General features: G+C 37.4%; 1 protein-coding gene across 2 annotated transcripts in view; it reads left to right on the top strand.

The window, feature by feature from the left end:
* The window catches only part of NFIB (nuclear factor I B), a 611,459-nt gene that overhangs the window by 159,820 nt on the left and 426,065 nt on the right, over positions 1-25,574 (top strand). The gene's annotated exons all lie outside the window — the stretch shown is intronic.

The following is a 25,574-nucleotide window of genomic DNA, read 5'->3' as shown; positions in this document are numbered from 1 at the left end:
TCACAGAGTCACAAGCTCTCAACAGTTATTTGTTTCTGAATTACAATTCAAAATGGCTTCAGTTAGACTGGCCATACATTATATAATTTTCTTGTACAATTTTCCTTTAGATTTACCAAAAACCAATATAATCCAACCAAATCCTTTCAATGTTTTTTCAACCAAGCAGGCCCTTGCGCTACAAAGTTGAAGGTGAATCTAAAGGAAATTGAATAGGAAAATGATATAATGTATGGCCAGCCTAATGTTGGGTACACTCGAGCAGAATATCTGACAGAAAAAGTCAGATGGGAGCTTTTCAATGTATATTCTGATCGTGTCTATGACCCATCAGACTTTTTACGTTGAAAATTCTGATGGATCTAGAAATGGAACATGTTCTATATTTTTCCAATGGAACAAATTCCTATCGGTAAAACAGCTCATCCATATGCTGTTCCGATGTACCAAAAACAATGCGTGCTCTGAATCAAGTATGGGACGGAAGCTATTGGCTACTGTCTATTGAACTACCCTTTTCTAGTCCCGTCATACACGTTGTACGTCACCGCATTCTTGACGGTAGGAATTTGGTGTGATTGCGTGTACGCAAGACAGCTTCAGCGGAATTCCATAGGAGAAACCTTCAGAGTTTATTCCGACGGTAAAACCGGTCGTGTGTACAGGGCATTAGAGAAAATTTAGTATGACACTTGTATTATCCAGCATTAGAGTTTTTGATTTCATGTAGAAAAGTAAAATTTCAGTTTGCATAGTGAACGTTCACCAAGTATAGTATGTACATTAAAGCAGCTTTCATTTCAATTATACAATCAAGCGGCAAAAAAAAAAATGTCCAGTTTATTTAATTCACCTTGCACATGACCTTCATTCACTTCAATTATCCAATCAAGTTGCAATTTATTTTGCACATGATTGGGTATTAAAAGTGAACACAGCTTCTCCTTGTTTATTAAGCTCAATACACAATCGCTCTATAAAGTGAACATTATTCTACTCCTTTGTTAAATCACTCTCATTGACTCCACCTGTGAACTGCAGCCCAGATGCTTTTGAGAACAGTTTACCTTTACGTTTTATTACTCCAAAATATTAATATTTATTAATTTATCCATTTATCAAAAAAGCCACAATACCATAAAATGAATAACTGCATTTTTTTTTTTAAACTGTACCTGTATAATTGTACTTACAGTAAATCCAAGGTTACAAAAAATCTTTAAAGGCTGCTTGCAGAAGGATTTGTGTTTAAACATACAGTACATGTTGGTAAGCTTTCAGAAAATTTGATGCATGTAATGACCCTGCACCAGCAAAGCTCAAACTGCAACGTGTGTAATCATACTTTTTCACAATACTATCACCTTGTAACAATCTAATCTAAACACACATTAACCTTACAGTATTTAATTTCATATTTCATTGACAACTGCTACCCCATATGCACAGATTACAAAAGTTACAAGAACTCTGAAATCACTGTGACACAGGATAATTTGCACAGATGGTATAAGTGCAACAATATGACATAAATATAAGAGCTTAAAAGCTAACATATGGGCATTACAGTTTGCAGATGCATATATTCTTACTATGTATACATGCATTGTATATTGCTGTTTTTTTTTTTTTTTTTTACCATTCTTTACTTAGAACATACACTATGGCTTGTTTACTGTGTTTAATTTAGAAACAACAGAACTTTCAAACCCAAGAATCTTCTAAAACTTCACGTATTGTGCAGAGCTTATTAGATGCAACAAGCATAGCAGTACTGATAATAGTGTATCATAAGAAAGGGACTGTACAGTAGAGGAAAACATGAAAGAGCTTAGCTGTCTGCAACATGGGAAGTAAGTGACCCTCACTTGTCCTTTAGAGCAGACATACATGCTAATGAGCACTTGTCAAGAGATGAATTGAAGTGTCCTGCTTTCATAGGCTTGAATGTGATAACTGTGCTACAACATAAACACATATAACTATGCAACAAGGCTCATAAACATATACATATGACAACAATAATCATAATATATATATATATATATATATATATATATATATATATATATATATATATATATATCATATGGTTTTATATCCAATGGGATTCAATCATTTGTAATTAACAATAAAAAATACAGCATAATTATAATACTACAAATCTACATTCTTTAATGTAGTGCCATGTATCACTTGTTGGCTTGGTTCCATTGGTAACTTTAATTTTCCAGCTTTAAAATGCGCCCTCTGCTTTCAATGGTTCCAATGTTTATATGCTTTATGAACAAAAGAGTATGTTTAGTTGGTGGACTTTGTAAAAAATCATTTTTGCTGCGGTTTCACCAAGTGAGCGTGCATTTGTTGCTAACCATCAATCAGCTTAAGGGGAGTTAGAATAATTAGAGATCCCTCTATGTTTGAGGTCAATACAGGTTTACTGGGCCGGCCAATGCAAGAATTATAAGTACATTTTCCCTGACTAGACATGTGCATTTGTTTTTGTCCGAATGCATTTTCGTCCGAATTTCAGGTATTTTCATTATCGTTTTAACAAATGATAACAAAAGTGCAGAATCCGAAAAACAAAAGATCCGACATAAACAAATGCTTTATTTTTGTTTTTGTTGTGACAACAGTTCGATATGGATAGGAGATTCGACATCACGCTGACAATAACAGGCATCTGTCTCTATCGAACCTGTGGTCGAATGTGCCTAACCTTAACTCTATTAGTCCAAGATTATTCTACATAGGGAGAAAAGATTGAGAGAGAAACGATTTGTCATAGAGAGAAATGATCGCTGCTGGAATTGGGTGGGGGAAGTAAAATAAAAATAATGATGATGATGAATGTTATTGGCTGATTGTAACCAAAGAGGAGGAGCAGTAAAATAGCTAGAACTAAGTACACACGTACCGCCAACTTACTTTCACTTACAATTGCTAGCAGAGAGAGACACACACACTGAATCATTTCAGAAGACAGTCAATCATAGCTGGTCTGTTTGTCAGAGAACCTGAATTATTTAGCAATTAAGCATAAGCACAGCAGCAGAACAATAGTGAAGCAAGCTACAGTTCAACTTAACTTTTTCATAAAGCCTCAGAGGCTGCCCGTGTTGTGGAGGGGGGGGGGGGATTTATTATTATAGATTTTATATTATAGATTGAGATTCTATCACCAGTCCATTTTCTGTTTGAACTATATACATTCAACATGAACGACAAAGATTCGACAAAGCAGTGAAAAACATGCAAACGTCTAATCTTTGGCTTATGGTGTCTGTGGAAAGTTCTAAAAAGATTCGACAGAGCAGCTAAACTATACGGAGTCATACAGTTTAGCTGCTCCGTCAAATCTTCTTTAAACATTCCGACAGACACCATAAGCCTTCAATGACAGATTCGACCTTAATTAATTTTGATTTTCAGACAAATGCAATTTTTAACGAAAAACAAAATAAATAAAAACGAATTTCGGGAGTAACTGGTAAATTAATGTATTTTTCGGACGAAAACGAAATTCCAAAACAAAATATTTCAGTGTGCATATGTCTATCCCTGGACCCTGACTTACCGCTGTCCAACGTATGAAGTCAAGGCAGTGAAGGGTATACTGTTTCTAATTCAGCAAATTCACATTCACTTTTCTATATGTTTACCCAAAAACTATATTGCTTTCCACAAATTCAGGTATTCAATTATGGCTTATATATGGATGTTTTTACTTGTATAGACATATGTTTCCTAAAAAATAAGTCTCCTATTTTTAGAAATGACATATTCTGAGGCCTATTGTTTACCTAGTACAAAAGAAAAAGAAACTATTTTCAAATCTCTCAATCGATTTGTCCTTTTGGCTGTCTGAAAATTTTCTGTAACTGGTATAAAACAGTTCATGTGCATGCTAATTCTTAGCAACTAAAAAAAAATGTAAAAGCAGATATAGCATGACATTGATCTCCTATTAGGAAGAGTTGTGGCTAGTCATACATTGACATTTCAGAAAGTCACCTTCAGTGGAATATATGTCTTCTCAATTCTTATTCTGTAGTTTATGCACTGAAATTATGAGCAAATACAACAGAGAGTGTGATAGACCCAATTTTATTGTTTAATTATACCAAAACACATACAAACCTGCAAAAAAACTGCCAATTTTGATAATAATTATACAATTTCAGTTTTTTGTTCCTAAAATCATGCTAGGCATTTTACCCTTTCACTAATAGACCATAAGTACTTGCAGTTTGTATTGCTTTAGCATTGCACAATGTTTTGCATCATTGAATTTGTATATATTTTTTCTCAACTAGTTTAGCTGATAGATTAAGTTTTAAAATACTGGTCGATGCATTTTTATGCATTGATGTTTTGTAAAGCGAAGGTCAACAGTCCATCTTTCTCTGTACCATTTAACCTAGATTGGCTATGAATTGCCTACACATTATTGCAGGAATACTGTATCCCCACTTCACGTTCTACATCATTTTGATGACTATAGACTTGGCATGTGTGTAATAACTTTAGCTGCAGTGTTTTAGTTGGAATGAATGTATCTCGGCATAAAACCTCACTTTACTATTGGAAACGTGAGTAAATTTTAATCAACCGTCTAACCGGCCCATCTCTTTTTATTAGTGAAATAAAAGCAAACTGTCTTCAAACTGTAGGCAGTGTTCAACAGACTCACAATTATCAGGCTTCTTTCATGCTTCTCTGTTGAGTTATTGGCTCAGTTCTCCTGGGCTGAAAAATTAACAACATCTGACAATAGATAGCTGAAATAAAATCGAGATGGAGAAAAAGTTTGAGTCAGGCCAATTTCAGGTTTTATTGAAACCCCGAGTTTCATTTCATTAATACGATCAGCAAAACTAAGAGGGGTTTAAATCATTTCAACACATTTTGAATGACTGTCTACAGCATATTTCAAAACCAATTTAATTAATGAACAGCTATGATAGCTACTAAAATGTGTAGGTATCTTCCCGCAGAGGTAATAAGTTAATTATTAAGCTTTCCTGAGAATTTACAATTAAGCTATTTATTTTAATTTAAGTAATCTGGGAATAATCTATCTATCTATCTATCTATCTATCTATCTATCTATCTATCTATCTATCTATCTATCTATCTATCTATCAATCTATCTATCTATCAATCTATCTATCTATCTAATAGGTAAATAGAGTGATTGATTTAAATAAGGTATTACATCAACACTGTAAATGAATGAGACTTATGATAACATGTGACAGAAAATGTATTAATTAGATCTTAAATATTTAACATTTCTATGTATTTCTTTTTTTATTAAATTATTTTAATAAATACTAGCAGACATAATTTATTATTATAGCTCTGACAGTAATTTTTTTATTGATGATAATACACAGTTTATGCTTGATTACATTTTTTTTAAACCAGATACATTTTATTTGTACATTTGCATTTAAAAAGCAATGATTAACAGAAAGCGTACTCGCTGGGTTTCAAATTCTAAATTTTTAATTAACTTAATTGTTGTTGTATATGTGAATACCACTTTCAGGGGAAAATGTATATGGCAAGTAATAATAGCTTTTGATTTGTCTTTATGAGTAAAAATTATGGTTTTAATATGACCACAAATTTTAAGTCAATGCAAATGTATAGACTATAATGACAAATAATACTAGCAATTGCATCATTTTTTACATAATGGTAACCTCAATTTATATATTCCATTTAGCTGAACAGGTGCACAGAGGTACAGAAACAAAGTAGCCAAATTTGCACACCAATTACAAGTATTTACAATTACCCAGTAGCCAAAAGTAGTTAAGATAAAGCCATTCACTCTACACATCACCGGTAGTTTTTCATGTTGTAAGGACTGATGCCCTTTTAGTATGCTTAGGACAAAATTTCACTTTTAAGAAGTAGGTCACATTAAGAGTAACCAACAAAAAGACAGATATTTCACAAAAGGTATCTGATGTTTGTAAATGAACCATAGGTACACAGGATCACAGTAAACCTTATATTATATAAGAGATCAGCTCATCAGTATTTTCTTCAAAATATTTTTTTTCATTTCAAGCAATATTTATTAAGTACTATCCCCCCCCCCCCCCCTCCCCGAACTAGTCATTCTTACATGATTGGTAACCCAGTGGTAACCGAGTGGGCATGTGTATATACAAAATACCTAATGATCAGGCCTATAAGAATGTTTATTATATAAGAAAAAAAACTCAAATATCTGATGAGCAAAGCTGAGAAAGCCTACTAGCTATGTTTACATGATAAATCGTTTTTAATTTAATTAGCAATTTTGCTTGAGATTATATAAACTGGAATATGACATTTACAATAGTCCTCTGTAATTTTATGATACCTCTATCTGTATGTTTATTTTCTACTAACTAATTGGAATAAAGGACACAGAGGTTGATTTACTAAAAATGGAGAGTGCAAAATCTGGTGCAGCTCTGCATAAAAACCAATCAGCTTCCAGATTTTTTTTTTGTCAAAGCTTAATTGAACAAGCTGAAGTTAGAAGCTGATTGGCTACCATGCAGAGCTGCACCAGATTTTCCATGCTCCAGTTTTAGTAAATCAACCCCACAGTGACAATGTTTTGGTCAAAGAAAACGAACTCATAGCAACCAGTATTATTTCTTTAGCTGTTCTAATTTCAGTAAAACAGAATATGATTGGTTATTGTGAGTTACTATACCTTGCACATATTTATTGCAGACTGCAGAAATATATTCATTAGGCCAAAAGGTATTTTAAGTGCTTGTGTTATTTAATATTTTAACATTGTAAAGTCAGCAACAATAATAGTTGTTGTAGTTGCTCACTGTTTTTTTTCTCAGATTTACACTAATTATGCATATTTTTGCAAAAAGTAGGAGATCTATAAGCCTTTTTACTCATAAGCCTGGTCATCACTAAATTCAATGTGCCAGCATCACACCCTCATTTCCATTGTAAAGTTAGGATGGAATGTGTCTGTGCAGAGTTTTTTTAACTGCTTCTCTTGGCATAAGCAAGGTACACAATACAGCTGGGTGCTAACTGATAACATTATCTCATTGCCCCACATTATTATGGTACAGTGCCTTGCAAAAGTATTCACCCCACCTTGGCTTTTTACCTGTTTTGTTGCATTACAGCCTTTGGTTCAATTTTTTTTTAATCTGAATTATATGTGATTGATCAGAACACAATAGTCTAAGTTGGTGAAGTAAAATTAGAAAAATATATGCATAAAACAATTTTTCAGAAATAAAAAACTGATAATTGACATGTGCGTATGTATTCACCCCCTTTGTTATGAAGCCCATAAAAAGCTCTAGTGCAACCAATTACATTCAGAAGTCACATAATTAGTGAAATGATGTACATCTGTGTGCAATCTAAGTGTCACATGATCGGTCATTACATATACACACCTTTCTGAAAGGCCCCTGAGGCTGCAACACCTAAACAAGAGGCACCACTAACCAAACACTGCTATGAAGATCAAGGAACTCTGCAAACAAGTAAGGGACCATGTTGTTGAGAAGTACAAGTCAGGGTTGGTTAGGTTATAATAAAAAAATCCAAATCTTTGATGAGCCCTAGGAGCACCATCAAATCTATCATAACCAAATGGAAAGAACATGGCACAACAGCAAACCTGCCAAGAGACAGCCACAAAAGCTCACGGACTGGGCAAGGAGAGCATGTAATTAGAGAGGCAGCACAGAGACCTAAGGTAACCCTGGAGGAGCTGCAGAGTTCCACAACAGAGACTGGGGTATCTGTACATAGGATGACAATAAGCCGTATGCTCCATAAAGTTGGGCTTTATGCAGAGTGGCCAGAAGAAAGCTTTAAGCAAAAAACAAAATGGCCCTTTTTGAGTTTGCGAAAAGGCATGTGGGAGACTCCAAAAATGTATGGAGGAAGGTTCTCTGGTCTGATGAGACAAAAATTTAACTTTTTGGCCATCAAAGAAAATGCTATGTCTGGCGCAAACCCAACACATCACATAACCCAAAGAACAAGGGGAAACTGGTCAGAGTTAAGGGAAAGATGAATGGTGCTAAATACAGGGATATTCTTGAGCAAAACCTGTACCACTCTGTGTGTGATTTGAGGCTAGGACAGAGGTTCACCTTCCATCAGACAATGACCCCAAACACACTGCTAAAGCAACACTTGAGTGGTTTAAAGGGAAATATGTAAATGTGTTGGAATGGCCTAGTCAAAGCCCAGACCTCAATCCAATAGAAAATCTGTGGTCAGACTTAACCTCCCTGGCGGTATGATTATTTCACATTTTAGGTGCTGAAAGCTGTACAATTATTTTTCATGGAAATTTGGCGTTTTATATTGTAGTCCTGTAATTCTTAGGAATAACTCACTTAAATCTGTCCAAACCAGAGTCTAGCAGACATCCCGGGTATGATAAAGTTTGAAAAATGAAATCATAAATTATAATATAATAAATAACTATAAATAAATATACCAAATAATAATAACATAATAATAATAAAAATTATTCAATAATGTAATCAAATCAAAAACACTGAAATTTGCTCAGTTGCAGAATTGTCACTGTCATTACTTTTCAGTGTTTGATAACGGATCTCCCCACAAATCACTATCGCTCAATTCTGCGAGTGATTCTAATTTATTATCGCTGTTTTCTAGCTGGTCTAAAACCACTTTTGCTGTAAAGGGACAGTTTTGGACAATCTCCAGTTTCCAGGCAGAAAGAACAGTTTTTATAATATAAAACTACATGCAGGACACTGGGCAGACCACTAGGGACAAAAGGGATGTGAAATAATTACATACAGCAATGTAATCTATAAGATTACATTATACTGTATGTAATGTGTGTGTTTTAGTTTTTGAATTTGGCACCGTTCTCCACTCCCACGCATCGCAACGCTCGCAGGGAACGAAGCCCGGCTCCGCGTTACATTGAGCGGAGGACGAGCTGCTCACACAGCGGGGGGACATCGCTGGATCCAGGGGATAAGGTAAGTAAACTCATCCTGGATCCAGCGATGCAATCCCTAGTCTGGCTCGGGGTTACCGCTAATGATACTGAATTTTCCCCCCGAGCCAGACTCGGGAATACCACCAAGGGGGTTAAAGATTGCTGTTCACAAGCGCAAACCATCCACCTTGAAGGGGGCTGGAACAGTTTTGCAAGGAGGAAGGGGCAAAAAGCCTAGTGGTAAGATGTGGCTAGCTCATAGAGACTTATCCAAAACAACTTGGAGCTGTGATAGCCGCAAAAGGTGGCTCTACAAAGTATTGACTTTAGGGGGGTGAATAGTTATGCAGATTGACTTTTTCTGTTATTTTGTCCTATTTGTTGTTTGCTTCACAATAAAAAAAAAACATCTTCAAGGTTGTGGCCATGTTCTGTAAATTAATGATGCAAATCCTCAAACAATCCATATTAATTCCAGGTTGTGAGGCAACAAAACACGTAAAAATGCCAAGGGGGTGAATACTTTTGCAAGGCACTGTAGAAGAGAGTACTAGAGAAATCTCCCAGCATTCTTAGTATACACTGATAGTGTGAGACTCAATGGCGTTGATTAAAGGAGTAGAGAATGTTCACATAAAAAGGGGAAGGTTCACTTCAATTGTCCAGTCACGTGAAAAAAAAAATTCTCTGGATAACTACAGTGAACCTTTACTCCTTTCTGTGTGAACATTCTCAACTCCTTTAATCTACGTCATTGAGTCTAACACCCTCAGCGTATACTCAGTCTAGCCTCAGTCTAGGCTCAGTTTATCACAGCTTGGCTCTGGTCTTTACCACCTAATATTGTAGAAAGGTGGAAAGCAAAGAACAGCAATCTCCCCTACTGTCCCTTACTCGGTGCACTGGGGGAGATTTACTAAAACTGGTGCACACAGAATGTGGTGCAGCCCTGCATAATAACCAATCAGCTTCTAGGTTTTATTGTCAAAGCTTGATTGAACAAGCCGAAGTTAGAAGCTCATTGGTTACTATGCACAACTGCACCAGATTCTGTGCGGACCTGTTTTAGTAAATCTCCCCCACAGTGCCCCTTACACAGTGCCAACTCATTGACTTTGCTTAAGTACCATATTTTCATAGATTTTTATTAGATTCATGCATAGAAAGATTATATTATAATGTGGCACAATAGCTGTTATCACTTCAGTTTCTTTGATGGACCAAAAGTAAAAGGCTCACCACCAAACTATGGATACACAGGATAGTGTCTCAGTTAAGATAGAAATGCATTCTTCTATACAGAAATTAACTTTGTTTTTCCATACAAAAAAGCACTATGCTTTCCTTTTTAGAAACAGTTATTTTATGTTTTTTTTTTATTATTATATGGCAAAAGTCATATGGTATAATTGTTAACACATTAAAATACTTTTGAACCTTTTGTGCAGTAAATTATTCATACATCTCAATGCAATAATATTATGATTATAGGTATGTGTACTGAACTCCAGGCAGACAGCTAACTACAGGCATACCCCACTTTTAAGTACACAATGGGGTTTATTTACTAAAGTTGGAAAGTGCAAAATCAGGCTCACTTCTGCATAGGAACCAATGAGCTTCTAACCCCAGCTTGTTCAATTAAGCTTTGGTAATAAAATCTGGAAGCTCTTTGGTTTCTATGCAGAAGTGAGTCTGATTTTGCACTTTCCAGCTTTAATAAATAAAGCCCATTGTGTACTTAAAAGTGGGGTATGCCTGTACACAGTTGAAACACATATATGAAAGCTCTTTTACCTTCCAAAGGATGTGTATTTTTGTCCATCCATTTCAGATATTTATACAGCTCTGCCAGGCAACAGAGCCAGAATGGTGGCCTGACCTTTATCTACTGCAATAATGCAGCTCAGCCTGCCCAGAGCCTGTTAGATAGTAAAACAGCAGTGGTACACAATGGGGATGATTTACTAAAACTGGAGAGTGCAAAATCTTGAGCAGCTGTGCAAAGCAGTCTATCAGCTTGCTCAATTAAGCAAAGAAACCTGGAAGCTGATTTGTTTTTATACAGAGCTCCACCATAGTTTGCACTATCCGGTTTTAGTAAATCAACCCCAGTGTGTACATCTGCTTATTCTGCTCTCTCCTCCTGCCAGTGGGTTTCTTATCAGCACATATGCATGTAGTACACCTGACTGACTCCTAGTGTTGACTCTTTCTCACCCAGTCTAAGTGATGCTATGCAGGGAATTGGAAAATAATGATGCCAAGACAAATTTAACCACCCAATCATGAATTGCATTTAACTATACATATATGATCTTAGTTTTTGATGACGCATGACTGCATTCATTTCTGTTTACTACACCTACTTTCTCATTTGCAATAAAATATAACTGCAAAATGATAGCACTAAAATAACTATAAAGATAATTTGTTTAACCACTTCAGCCCCAGAAGGACTTAACCACTTCCTGACCAGGCCATTTTTTGCGAGTCTGTGTAGCTTTAACTGACAATTGCGCGGTCGTACAACGCTGTACCCAAACAAAATTGACGCCTTTTTTTCCCACAAATAGAGATTTCTTCTGATGGTATTTGATCACCTCTGTGGTTTTTATTTTTTGCACTATGAACAAAAAAAAAACGATAATTATCAAAAAAGCAATTTTTTGAACTTTTTGCTATAATAAATATCCCCAGAAATATATAAGAAAATTAATTTCTTCCTCAGTTTAGGCCAATATGTATTCTTCTACATATTTTTGTTAAAAAAATTGCAATAAGCGTATATTGACTGGCTTGCGCAAAAGTTATAGCATCTACAAATTAGGGGATAGATTTATGGCATTTTTATTATCAATTTTTTTTTACTAGTAATGGCAGCGATCTGCAATTTTTATCAAGACTGTGACCTTGCGGCGCACAGAGCATTCACATTTATACATGTCAGAGCTAAAAATAGCCACTGATAACTGTATAAATGTCACTTTGTTGGGAAAGGGTTAACACTAGAGGGGATCAGGGGGTTAAATGTGTGTCCTAGAGAGTGTTTCTAACTGTGGGGGGGTGGGAATGACTGGGGGAGGAGACCGATCGTTGTTCCTAAGCAGTAGGAACAAAAGATCAGTCTCCTCACCAGTGACAGAACGGAGATCTGTCTGTTTATTTTGACAGATCTCCGATTTGTCCTTTTCAGGAGCAATCGCAGCCATGCGCATTGGCTTCTACTTCACTTGACGGGTGTATGCCCCCTATACTCCTTAAAGTCCCTGCTGTACAGCTACAGCGAATTGTGCGGGAGTGCCATTCTGCCGCCATCAGTCGACGGTGGGTGGTTGACAAGTGGTTAAATAGATAAACATAGATACACAATTGTAATGCATTAGATGTAGATAGAGAATATATATATATATATGTAAAATATATGAAGAGCAGAAGATCCAATCATGAATCATTTAACAATCTGCATAATTCATATGTATACTGGTTTTAATAAATGTTGCCAGTCTCAAGAAATGAAATCCACTGAGAAATGTAATTCCCACTTCCAATAGTTGTGTATCATCATATAACATCATATCTTTTTTTTTTTTTTGCACTTTTAATAACATATTGTACAACATATTGTACAATTGTAATTGGTTTTACACAAATAAAAAAGTGAAACCTTCAGCATATGAAGCCTTTTCTTAAATGATTCCTCTGAAAATGAAAGTAATCTTAAAATAAAATCAAGGTCAAACTTTCCTTTTGTTTAGCTTTTTGTCTTTTCTGCAAATTCAAAATTATGTTCATCATATTTTAAATGTAGTTATTGTTATTTATTGTTGTTTTGTTTGTGGTCCCTATAGCAATAATTAACATTTCTGAATTGAAATCTGTTCATAGACTGCTTTTATTATGCTACCTTTATAGATTGTACCTTCTATAGTCTGTATTAACAGACAGACAGTCATAAATGGCAGTCTATTGCAGAATACTTTCCAGGTTTTCCATTGATGTTCCTATCTTAAAGTTTAAACTGCATGCCAGAGTACAAATATTTCCTTTTAATTGCTGATAGAAAAATTTGTTTCTGTGACCCACTGAAAGCAGGTAAGCCATTGATTGAATTCAGCCAATGGAACCTCTGTACACCATATAATACAATTTGTTACGGATGTCAGCAACGGGCCACAAAAGACCTAGGGTGCTGCCAGTTGGTGATACTTGGCTCAGTGGTATTCTACATCTAGTTTTGGGCAGATTATTCAGAAAAAGTAGCTAAGATTAAATAAAAAAGGATATATTTTTAAAATGTGAATTAAAATTGAACCCTTTTCATGTGTGATTAGGAAAAATTTGAAAATGCTTACCTGAAAAAAAAAAAAATCCCTGAATGTCAAAAAATAATATATGGAGACCAAATGACCATCATATTAAAATGTAATGAGATGTTATACAATATAATGAGCTGTATATTTTAAAGGCACTATGAAGTTGTACAACTCTTACTAATCTAGCTGAAATGCTTACGTATAGGTAAAGGTTCCATTGCAGGACCTAGTTGATAGCATTATAATAAGACAACATATGCTACCAAGTGTTAATTTACGTTTATAATCTGCTGCCATTGCCAAATAGATTTACAAATGTATGTGCAGTGACTTAAATGGTAAGTTGACATCAAGGATTTGGTTTTATCAGCATAAAACACAACTGAGACTGCATCAGATCCTAATTTGGCAGCAGCAGACACAGAAAGGGCTCGGTTCACATGGGCAACAACTAACAATATGGCAAAATTAGAAATCTGGTCACATCACTCCCTAGTGAATGCCAGTGTGGTCTACTACTTCTTCACATTTATATGGTCACTATGTGCAAGTAATTCTTGATAGTGCAGTGCTATTTGCATCCTCAAATGGTTGTGCAGAGTAAGAATCGGCACAAATCAACAGCAGTGGCTTAAATGCCTTCTTCCGTCACAAAAGGCAATACATTCTGTACAGCATAAATCAGCAAGCAACTAAATTTTAGGACCTTAGCAAGCAACCCATGGGCATTCATTTTTTAAGCTTGCTTAAGAATATTGGACAGAAAGAAAGGAGATAGTATACACAAGCTGTGATGTCCACTGATATATACAATGTACAGTATGTAGCAATATTCTTTAATATGCTATAAGTAGCATTAATTTTCTATAATAAGCTTACAATTCCCAGTGCTATGTGATTCCTATTGGTAATAACAATTTTAAGTAGAGTTGGTGTCTGTCACTGTATTTTCCTTGAGCCCTCTCTTTCTACATACAGAACCTAATGAGGAGAGAGACAGACTATTATAATAGTTAATGTATTAGCTGATATCAATTAACATGGTGATTTTAAGCCAGAACATCAATGTAATATACATGGATATTTAGTTATACAACCCATACAATCATATTACATAATTTCAATGGAATTAGAAAAGCTGGATAAAGGGCCCTGTCATCCAATGTTAACATGATTACCTGTATGGTGTTATCTGAAATTTCCTTTATACCTAACAGATCAGTGTAGCCTGGCCAAATAAAGCTACATGTATCTGTTGGTAAGATACCCATAGACATCAAACCATTTCCACTCATCCTGGATGACTGTTGTCAGACTAGGAGATGATCATTTAGTCTGCAGGCACCCTCAGATCAAAGGAGACACAACTGGCTGAACATTTTCTGGGGAAAGGGATTGATCAGCTGGGTAAGATTCTCCAAGTATGTTACATTTGTTGTCTTGAGATAAGGATATGTGCACATTTCGGTATCATGAGCGTAAATGGTTTTGCCCATATATGTTAAAAGAAAATCCTTGTACAATCAATGTGTGCTCAGTCTGATCTGACTGTGTCAGTGGCCAGCTTAATTTATAATTTTATCTGCCTCTACCATTTCCGGTTTTGGCTATGTCTTCTTTGACTTGAGCCCATGCCATGATAGATTGTGGCAGATAGGTTCCAAACATTTATTTTCACATCACTGCAACCTAGATAAATCACTATATGAAGTTATTGAAGAAACATGGTTTTATGTGCAGACTAACAGTTTTTCTCAAAAAGATGCATCTTGGGCTTATAAAGCCCATATTCATATATTTAGTGTTAACTATGACATGTTTCAGATGGAAAAGTCATCATTTGGTATACATTTCTATTATGCATTTATTTTTCCTCTCCAATGAATAATCAATTTGATTATTTTACACAAGGTCCATGCTTTTTTCACAATTATGTGAGGCTGTAGTACGTCTGATAAGATATGGTTGATGTACGTGAGCGTACAACCGAGAATAGTACACATTAATACTAGTTAATCCACGGGGCCACCTCAAATGCTGTTTTTGAATTGAGCAAACAACATTTGATGAGCATTCTGCTTTCTTTTTCATACAGAAGGCCAGTTTAGGAGCTGCCATAGCCCAGAGCTGCTAGATAAAACAGAAGTGAAATAGTAGGGAAGGGATATATCAGCAGAGGTGTAGCTATTGTCCAAGAATTAGTTTTGCATCATTTGCTAGAATAGTAACAATTGTTTCTAGACCACTGGAAAAAATTCAATTTTAATGAACATTTGGGAAATCAGAGGCACTCTGCCATATTATTATTTATGCAGTATTTGGTGCATATTGATGTGGGCATTAGAGTGTGAGCTGGCGGCTCCCTACCCTTCACATACTGGTATGCATTGCCTCTGCATTTTATTGACACCACTCTATGCTTTATGTTTAGCATTGATAATTATTTTAAACTAAAAAAAAAAAAATCATATAATATCCTTATATTTAATAGACAATATTACTTTGCTTTAATAGAGCGGGAGATAATTTTTTTAAATTTAAGAATCAATAAAGTAGCAAAATAGTCACAATTGAATGTGATAAATGTGAAGTGCTTTGTTGTTGTGAATTCATGTAATCACAATGGTATACTCTCCTTCAAATCAAAAGATCATATATTTCAACATGGAAGAAATGCTAAAGGGAACATTTGAAAATGACTGCCCAAAACCAACCCCTGGAAACCATGCTAGCATAGGGTAGACATGACACGCAGGTTATATCTGCACTGGAATTAGTACTGGTGCTAAAAGTCAGGCAACAGCAGACTTCATAGATGGGAGTCATGAACAGGCTGAGATGGGATGAAAAAGAACCTTCATGAAAGATTCCCTTTCAACACAAATGAAAAAGACAAGTTTGCAAAAAACATTTATAGTCAATGACTGATCAATTCAAATAAATCAAATACCCATTCAAGAGCATTGGGGGTTATTTACTAAAACTGGAGAGTGCAAAATCTGGTGCAGCTCTGCAAAGAAACCAATCAGCTTCCAGGTTTTATTGTCAAAGCTTAATTGAACAAGCTGAGGTTAGAAGCTGATTGCCTACCATGCACAGGTGCCCCAAGTTTAGTAAATCTCCCCCTATGTCTCTTTCCAGTTGTAGATAACATTCTATATTTTTTAACTAAATTACTTTTGCACTCTCTAGATCCTCTTATATTGGAAAGGTTATACAGCTAAGCACTTTGCAACTGACATAATACCACACAATGTGTATGGCAGAAACACAAAAATTAAAACAGTATATTACTTCCTAATTTCACTAAACAAAATGGCAAATTACCTTATACAATATTTTTCTTTTCAAACAATCGAAAAATATGCCAAAAATGTTATAATTCTCTGTATGTAGTTAACTAAATAAAACTTTAGCAAGATATACCTATTTATAATTGCCAGCCACAGCTTGTAGACCTATTCAGCTCGGCTCCATGTGATTTCAGCAGCGTTAGATCAAAAGCTATAAATATAATTTCATGTCAGAACACTGATTGACCGTGGTCTGTAAAATACTTCCCCCAACAGCAGTAAGAATAAATAAAGAAGTAAATAAATATGATCTCCAGAAATGATATCTTTTGCATACCTACACTGGGACAGTTAGGCATGATGTAAATATGCATATCTCATATTCAGAGGATCACTGGAGATGTTGAAAATTATTGTAGTAGTCCATGCTACATTTTGTACATTGAGAGCCATGACCACACTGATCACATGGAGTCACTTTCTCTGCACCTCTGCCATTTATAGAACAACTTGCATTTTTTTCAATGAATACAAGACATTCTCCTATTGGATGAGGTGGAGAGGAGGATGTGTGATGTCTGATGGGATGAGCAGTTTTGCTGTCATGCTGCTACAGGAAGTGCCTGTACCTTCACATTTGGACCACCAGATATTATTTATTGAAACCTGCAGCTTTAAAAATATAGACAATTACATTTGGGGTTATATGAACATGTTAAAGCTTATATGAGATGTTAGTGATTGGATTTCATACACCTAAATTCCACCTTTCATACAGCTATTCATACACCTATTTTGATTAAGCATCCAGGTAGTTATTGTGGACCCAAGTCAGTGACGGAACGTATTGAAACCAGAGGTTCAACACGACCAGAGGTCCAGGTAGTTATTGTGGGCCCACTCACATCAGTTCCAGGATGTGGAGGACCCTGATTGAAGGGGCAACATTGCCTTTCCAAGTAAGAAACATAAAAGCCCTTAGAACCTAGGGCATCATAAACACTGAACATCAATGAAAACGCTATAGAACAACAATACTTCTATCTTATTTTACCTGAAATTTCAAGCATAATATGCTAACCTCCTGAAGATGCTAATTAGATATTATGTTGGTCCTGTGGCTTCAATAGTTGTTCAGCCACTAACCTAGAACCAATTTGTATATAAGGAAAGTTATAAAAAAGTAATCACCCTTTATCTGCAAATGTATTCCAAGTCAGCAATGGAACGTATTGAAACCAGAGGTTCAACATATCAGTCTGGCATCTAGCATTTTTAGAAATCAACAATGGCAGCTTCAACGCTTATCTCATTACAAAAATAAAACACAAACTATAAATTCGTAAAATTACTGTACATTTAAAGGGATTTTTCTTTACTTTTTCTTATTAACATCTTAAAAGGAACATGTCAGGATAGACATATAGGCGCTGCCATTACTGATTTGTTTTTAAAACTAGGCAGCCATAGCAGCTTCTATATGTCTCTGATAAGTCCAAGTCACACCTAGAAGATACAAATTGTTTGCATTGTTAGCATGGAAAATCATTTACCAAAATTATGACTAATAAAAATGATCCTTCAAGCATACATCAATAAATGTAATAAAAACATTGCATGCTGATTTCAATCAAACACTGGAAGCTTACTTAGACCCCTTTCACACTGGGGCAGATTTAAGGTGCTTTAGCACTAGAAATAGCCTCTGCTAAGTGCCTGAAAACTGCTTCCCATTCATTGCAGTGTGTCTTTTCACACTGGGGCAGTGCGCTTGCAGGACGTTAGGAAAAGTCCAAGAGGCATCTTCAGGGGTGGGTTGGGAGCATTGTATTTAGCGCTCCCAAAACACCCTGCCCATTGCAATGAATGGGCAGCACTTCCAAAGCATCTGAAAAGCACCACAAAACAGGAGTTTTTACCCTTTTTTCTGGGTAAAATCTGCCCCGCTAGCGGCCGAAATGCACTACTAAAACAGCGCTAAAGCGCTCAAAAATGAGAGGCTTAGTGTGAACGTAGCCTTATAGGTGCAAAGAGAATAATGATGACTATATCAATCTGATGGGGGACCATCTCTATCAATTTAGCAGGCTGGGGAATGCCTAGGTGACCAAGCTATGTTTCTTATCTGCAGAAGAAAAACGTGAGATCACATACCTAGATGTGCATTTTTTTAGTGGCTAAACAGAATTACAAATACTTTGGTTGATGAAACAGTTCACATATACGCATTAATATTTAGCTGTTTGCCTGGAGTATAGTTTTAGGCTTGCCTTTATACAGTAAATGGTGAAATCTGACGTTTTCAATTTCCAGGACAGCACTAAATATCAAGCAAGCATGGCATTACCAGTTATAGTCCTACTATAAATTGTGTGTTTGAACAACATATTCTATATATTATCTCAGAGTTGAAACAAATATGGAAAAATAAAGAGAAATTAAATGATGCAAAAAAAAAGAAAAAAGTTCTACCAGCTATAATCATAGAAGAAATGTTTGCTTCTTTCTAATATTATTTATGTCTGTATTGGTAATATGAAGTGCGTTATAAACTTTATTTGGCTGTGAAGACTTACAACGAATAAACATTTTTCTGTACACTGCCTAATAAAAATTCTTGCATTATGCACACATATGAACAAAAATATATGAAAACTCTTGTGACCTCTTTCACCAAAGTGTTTTAGACTTCAGGTAGGAACTGTGTTGCCTATAACAGCCATGTAGACAGGTGCAGTTAGATATTTTGACACTAAGTGACTATGTGCCAACAGAGTGTATGTTTACAGCAGAAAGTAACATAATTGACTAGATCCCTTATAAGTAGAGCCCTCCTTCAGTGATGCCATGAGTGAGTCAGTGCCCAGTTACAAGCCAGGCTGGGAGGAGCCCTAGTGCACTTGGGGCATGTGAGCCAAACACCCCACACCAGAACAAATGTAAACAGCACATGAGGGCCATGTACATGGCAGGATACCAGGGAGGAGTAGACCTGCATCCAGGAAGAGCCAGCTGTAGTCTTCCTGTCCCTTATAGAGATGGTGGCTAGGGTGGATTGCAAAGGGCCTTTTAGGCCAGGCCAAGTTCCCTGAGTGAGGCTGTTCCCCTGGAGGGTCCATGGAGAGGTATACCTAAATAGAAGGTGACTACAGACAGTCTAGTTCTGGGAGTACTAATGATCCCAGTGGAAAGAGGCTGTTAGAGGGAGATAGCTGCTTAAAGTGCTGCATATTCTTTCACATGTGACTACTGCGGACCGTCCACTGCATGTGATTGATTATGTAATGTCAAGTCACTCCAGAAGTATGTTGATGTGATGTGACTGTTATGCCATTTCCTGAAATTCATCAGAAAAATGCAGCAAACTATTTTTATGTGTGGATATTCCTTTCTTCCTTGGGAAATTAAGGCAATAGCCGGGAATGTTGTGCGGGGGGCCTTTGGCATTGAGTGGGGCATAATACAGTGGAGGGTTCAGCCTCAGGTTAGTGGAACTAAACTTATATTTAAAAAAAAAATTATGTCTCTTCTGCAATAAGATGAAGTTACCTGTCTGTTTGCAATCTTCTATTGGATATTCAATGAGTTGTGCAGCAGCTCAGCGGACATTCTCTGCAGCAGTGGTCCTGGAATGAAGGATTCCCGTGCACATGCACAGGAGTTTTATCATCCTTCACTGGCCAATCAAGAGGTTAGAGACCCAGCACCCAGCCAACAAGGGGTCTAATGATTGCATTACTGGGAGGTGGAGGTGAATATCTGCAGACTTTAGTTTTACTTTAATGCCCCCCTTCACACCGGTATAAAAAACAAGCATTTGCTTCACATTATTGAAGCTTTACAAACGCTTTGCAAAGAAAACACCAGAAAACTCTCTACTAAACACAAAAATAATTTGCATTGCTTTGCTTCATGATGTTTTTTGTTTTTTTTACCTTGCTAGCTATAATTATTCGTAATTTACAAAATTTGGCAAACACCTCAAATCAAGTCCATAACAACACACCAAAGTCGATAATAATGTACTTTTTTTTTTTTTAGGTGTTCAAAAACAGGGACTTGGTTTGTTATGTGGTAAAAATATACATTAACCACCTTCAGACCGGACCATTTTGCTGGTAAATGACCAGAGGTCTTTTTACAACTTGGCACTGCGCTGCTTTAACTGGTAATTGCGCGGTCATGCAATGTTGTACCCAAACAAAATTTGCGTCCTTTTCTTCCCACAAATAGAGCTTTCTTTTGATGGTATTTGATTGCCTCTGCGATTTTTATTTTTTGCGATATAAACGTAAAAAGACCGCAAATTTTGAAAAAAAATGATATTTTCTACTTTTTGTTATTAGAAAAATCCAATAAATTCAATTTTAGTCATACATTTAGGCCAAAATGTATTCAGCCACATGTCTTTGGTAAAAAAAAAGTCAATAATTGTATATTTATTGGTTTGCGCAAAAGTTGTCACATCTACAAACTAAGGTACGTTTTCTGGAATTTACGCAGCTTTTAGTTTACGACTGCCTATCTCATTTCTTGAGGTGCTAAAATGGCAGGGCAGTACAAAACCCCCCCAAATGACCCCATTTTGGAAAGTAGACACCCTGAGGAAATTGATAAGTGGCATGTTGAGCCCATTGAATATTTTATTTTTTTGCCTCAAGCGATTGAATAATGACAAAAAAAAATTTTTTTTTTTTTTTTTTACACAAAGTTGTCACTAAATGATATATTGCTCACACATGCCATGGGCATATGTGAAATGACACCCCAAAATAAATTCTGCTGCTTCTCCTGAGTATGGGGATACCACATATGTGGGACTTTTTGGGAGCCTAGCCGCGTACGGGGCCCCGAAAACCAAGCACCCCCTTCAGGCTTTCTAAGGGCGTAAATTTTTGATTTCACGCCTCACTACCTATTACAGTTTTGAAGGCCATAAAATGCCAAGATGGCACAAAACCCCCACAAATGACCCCATTTTAGAAAGTAGACACCCCAAGCTATTTGCTGAGAGGCATTTTGTGTCCATGGAATATTTTATATTTTGCCACAAGTTGCGGGAAAATTACAAACTTTAATTTTTTTTTTTTTTCACAAAGTTGTCACTAAATGATATATTGCTCACACATGCTATGGGCATATGTGAAATGACACCCCAAAATAAATTCTGCTGCTTCTCCTGAGTACGGGGATACCACATATGTGGGACTTTTTGGGAGCCTAGCCGCGTACGGGGCCCCGAAAGCCAAGAACCGCCTTCAGGTTTTCTAAGGGCGTAAATATTTGACTTCACTCCTCACTACCTATTACAGTTTTGAAGGCCATAAAATGCCAAGATGGCACAAAACCCCCACAAATGACCCCATTTTAGAAAGTAGACACCCCAAGCTATTTGCTGAGAGGCATGTTGAGTCCATGGAATATTTTATATTTTGCCACAAGTTGCGGGACAATTACAAACTTTTTTTTTTTTTTTTTTTTTTCACAAAGTTGTCACTAAATGATATATTGCTCACGCATGCCATGGGCATATGTGAAATGACACCCCAAAATAAATTCTGCTGCTTCTCCTGAGTACGGGGATACCACATATGTGGGACTTTTTGGGAGCCTAGCCGCGTACGGGGCCCCGAAAACCAAGCACCGCCTTCAGGCTTTCTAAGGGCGTAAATTTTTGAGTTCACTTCTCACTACCTATTACAGTTTTGAAGGCCATAAAATGCCAAGATGGCACAAAACCCCCACAAATGACCCCATTTTAGAAAGTAGACACCCCAAGCTATTTGCTGAGAGGCATGTTGAGTTCATGGAATATTTTATATTTTGCCACAAGTTGCGGGAAAATTACAAACTTTTATTTATTTTATTTTTTTTTCACAAAGTTGTCACTAAATGATATATTATATCAGAAAAACGATCGCTTATTAGGCTGGGTTCACACTGGAGCAATGCGGGAACGCCACGAATCCGCGGCGGGTTCCCGCATCGCATGCCTCCCGGTGGCAGTTCACACTGCCCTATGCGAACTGCTGGGAGTGTCAGTGAAATGTTAATGACACCCCCAGATCAGTTCGCATATCGCAGTGCGATCTGCAAACTCGGATCGCATGGTGTGAACACCCATGCGATCCGATTCTGCTGCGGACCAAAAAAAGGGTCCCGTGCGAGTTTGCGGCGGGTGCGGCGGGTGCGACACGAATTCAGCCATACTATCTGTATGGCTGAACTCGAATCGCACAGAGATCGGATGTGATTTGCACTGCAGTGCGGTGCGAATCACATCCGTTCTCATAAACCGCTGCAATGTGAACCCAGCCTTAGTGACACTGGCGACGGGGGGTGATCACGGGGTTAAACCTTTATTGGGGGGGTTAGGGGGGTACCTTAGAACTAAAGGGGGCTAACCCTAACTGCCCTAACAGTTATTACAGTCACAAATGACACCCGCCGGGTGATCAGGGGGTTAAACCTTTATTAGGTAATAAATGGCGGGTGCCCTGAAACTATAAAAAAATAACTAACCAACCAGCGTCACCTGTAACAGTTATATGGTGATCACTGGTGAAAGGGTTAACTAGGGGGCAATCAGGGGGCTTTATGCGGTAGTATATGGGGGTCCCTGGCGCTATAAAAAGCTGCGGCGAACCTAAATACCTACCTGCCTAACTAGCGTCACCTGTGACACTAATACAGTGATCAGAAAAATGATCGCTTATTAGGCTGGGTTCACACTGGAGCGATGCGGAAACGCCACGAATCCGCGGCGGATTCCCGCATCGCATGCCTCCCGGCGGCAGTTCACACTGCCCTATGCGAACTGCTGGGAGTGTCAGTGAAATGTTACTGACACCCCCAGATCAGTTCGCATATCGCAGTGCGATCTGCAAACTCGGATCGCATGGTGTGAACACCCATGCGATCCGATTCTGCTGCGGGCCAAAAAAAAGGGTCCCGTGCGAATTTGCCGCGGGTGCGGCGGGTGTGGCGGGTGCGGCGAATGGCTGAACTCGAATCGCACAGAGATCGGATGTGATTTGCACTGCAGTGCGGTGCGAATCACATTCGTTCTCATAAACCGCTGCAATGTGAACCCTGCCTTAGTGACACTGGCGACGGGGGGTGATCACGGGGTTAAACCTTTATTGGGGGGGTTAGGGGGCACATTAGAACTAAAGGGGGATAACCCTAACTGCCCTAACAGTTATTACAGTCACAAATGACATCAATGCAAAAAAAAAAAAAAAGCAATTGGTGTCACTGTGACTGGGGGGGCAGGGGTAATTGGGGGGTGATCGGGGGGTAAAGGGGGGGTGTGAGTGTGCCTGGCATGTTCTACTGTGTAGTGTAGTGCTTGTGCAACTCACCGATGCTCTCTCCTCGGTGCCGGAATGAAAACTACCGACACGGAGGAGAGAATACATCACTTCCTCTCCTGTGTTTACATTACAGGAGAGGAAGTGATGTCACCGGACAATTTCATTCGCCGGGAGCGATCGCGAGGGGGTGGCCATGAATAAATGGCCGTCCCCTCGTCCGGGATCGCTCCCGAATGAATACCGACCGCCGCAGGCACCGGGCGGGGGCCCGATCGGGCCCCCGACCCGCGGGAGGCAAGGGACGTACATGTAAGCCCTTATGCCTGCCCGTGCCATTCTGCCGACGTACATCGGCGTGTGGCGGTCGGCAAGTGGTTAATATATTTACATTTGCATAGTTAACCTCCCCCAAACCGAGGTCTGTGGTCATATATACAGTACTGTAAAATGTATTGAAGCAAAAAATGTTGAAATCTTCATGTGGTGAGGAACAGAAGTCGACATGTAGGGTTACTAACATTTCATGCATGTTCTTCTCACATACATTAGAGTAATGGTCTTTTAAACAGTACTTAACATATGTAAGCATTTACTATAGGTTCCTTTCAGAAATCTGCATTATTTAAACTTGTATAGAAAAGTAGAAAAAAAAAAAAATCTTACAACGCTGGATCGGTCAGGATTTCTTTTTCCACTTGAATGAATCTGGTATTCATTACAGTACTGGTTTTATAGGAGCAAAGCCTTGGTAAATGAATGTTTTTATATAAAGAAACAAACCCCGCATTTACCATAAAGAAACATCCTATGTTTTGTCAGGACCAATGGAAACGTCATTACTTCTTGCTAAGTGGCCAAAAAAGCCTCTGAAATAATTATTACTGCCTGCTCAATAACAGTGTGGTAGAACGAGACCAGATCACAACAGAGTTTTGATTTGGAAGGCAGCAGCAGCAAAAGTCAGTTGATGAGAAAGTCAATTGCTCCCAGATTTCTCAGTCGCCTGAATTCCACTTCAGCCCCTCTGCATTCATAGAAGTATAGAAGAGTATAGAAGCTGTGCAGTCATGGCACCATCTGTGAAACTAGTCTGAGGTGTAGGCCATGCAAGTTGCTTCTGTATATGATTATAGTGAAATTCAACTGCATTTTATAGGCTGGAGTGCCGTCATGGGAATGTCATCTTTTCAAGGCATTAATCAAAAGCAGTAAATGCTGCTCACATATTTTATGAGACCCTTCTGCTTTTTTTTTTTTTTTGTTTTTTTTTTAGCTCCATATATTTGCCATTTATGACTAAAGCCAAAGATATAAGATCAGAGCATGCTGTTAATTGTCACCAGTACTAAAGGGACACTAAACCCAAGTTTAGTGAATTCAAAGCATTTCAAAAGATAGAGGTTTAAAGAGCCTGAAGTGTACATAAATCTAAAAACTTTTTGTTTTTGTTTTGGATAGAATGAGCTAAGATCCGAGCCCCTTGAGGTTTTTTATCACAGTCTATCTCCTCAATGAGGAAATTCATCTATTTGTCCTGTGACTATTTGTCAGGAACCTGGAATCAGACTGAGACAGAAATGCAGTAAAAATCACACTATTTAATAAAATGGTAAAATGATATAAACAGAGCAAATGTTTTTAAAACATAGCCAGAGTTCAG

Source organism: Lithobates pipiens, unplaced genomic scaffold, assembly GCF_037356315.1.
Source record: "Lithobates pipiens isolate NorthernLeopardFrog02 unplaced genomic scaffold, aLitPip1_a1.2 Scaffold_13, whole genome shotgun sequence".
In the NCBI taxonomy this organism is placed as follows: Eukaryota; Metazoa; Chordata; class Amphibia; order Anura; family Ranidae; genus Lithobates; species Lithobates pipiens.
The sequence above is the reverse complement of the archived record's forward strand: the minus strand, read 5'-3'. Positions and strand labels throughout refer to the sequence as shown.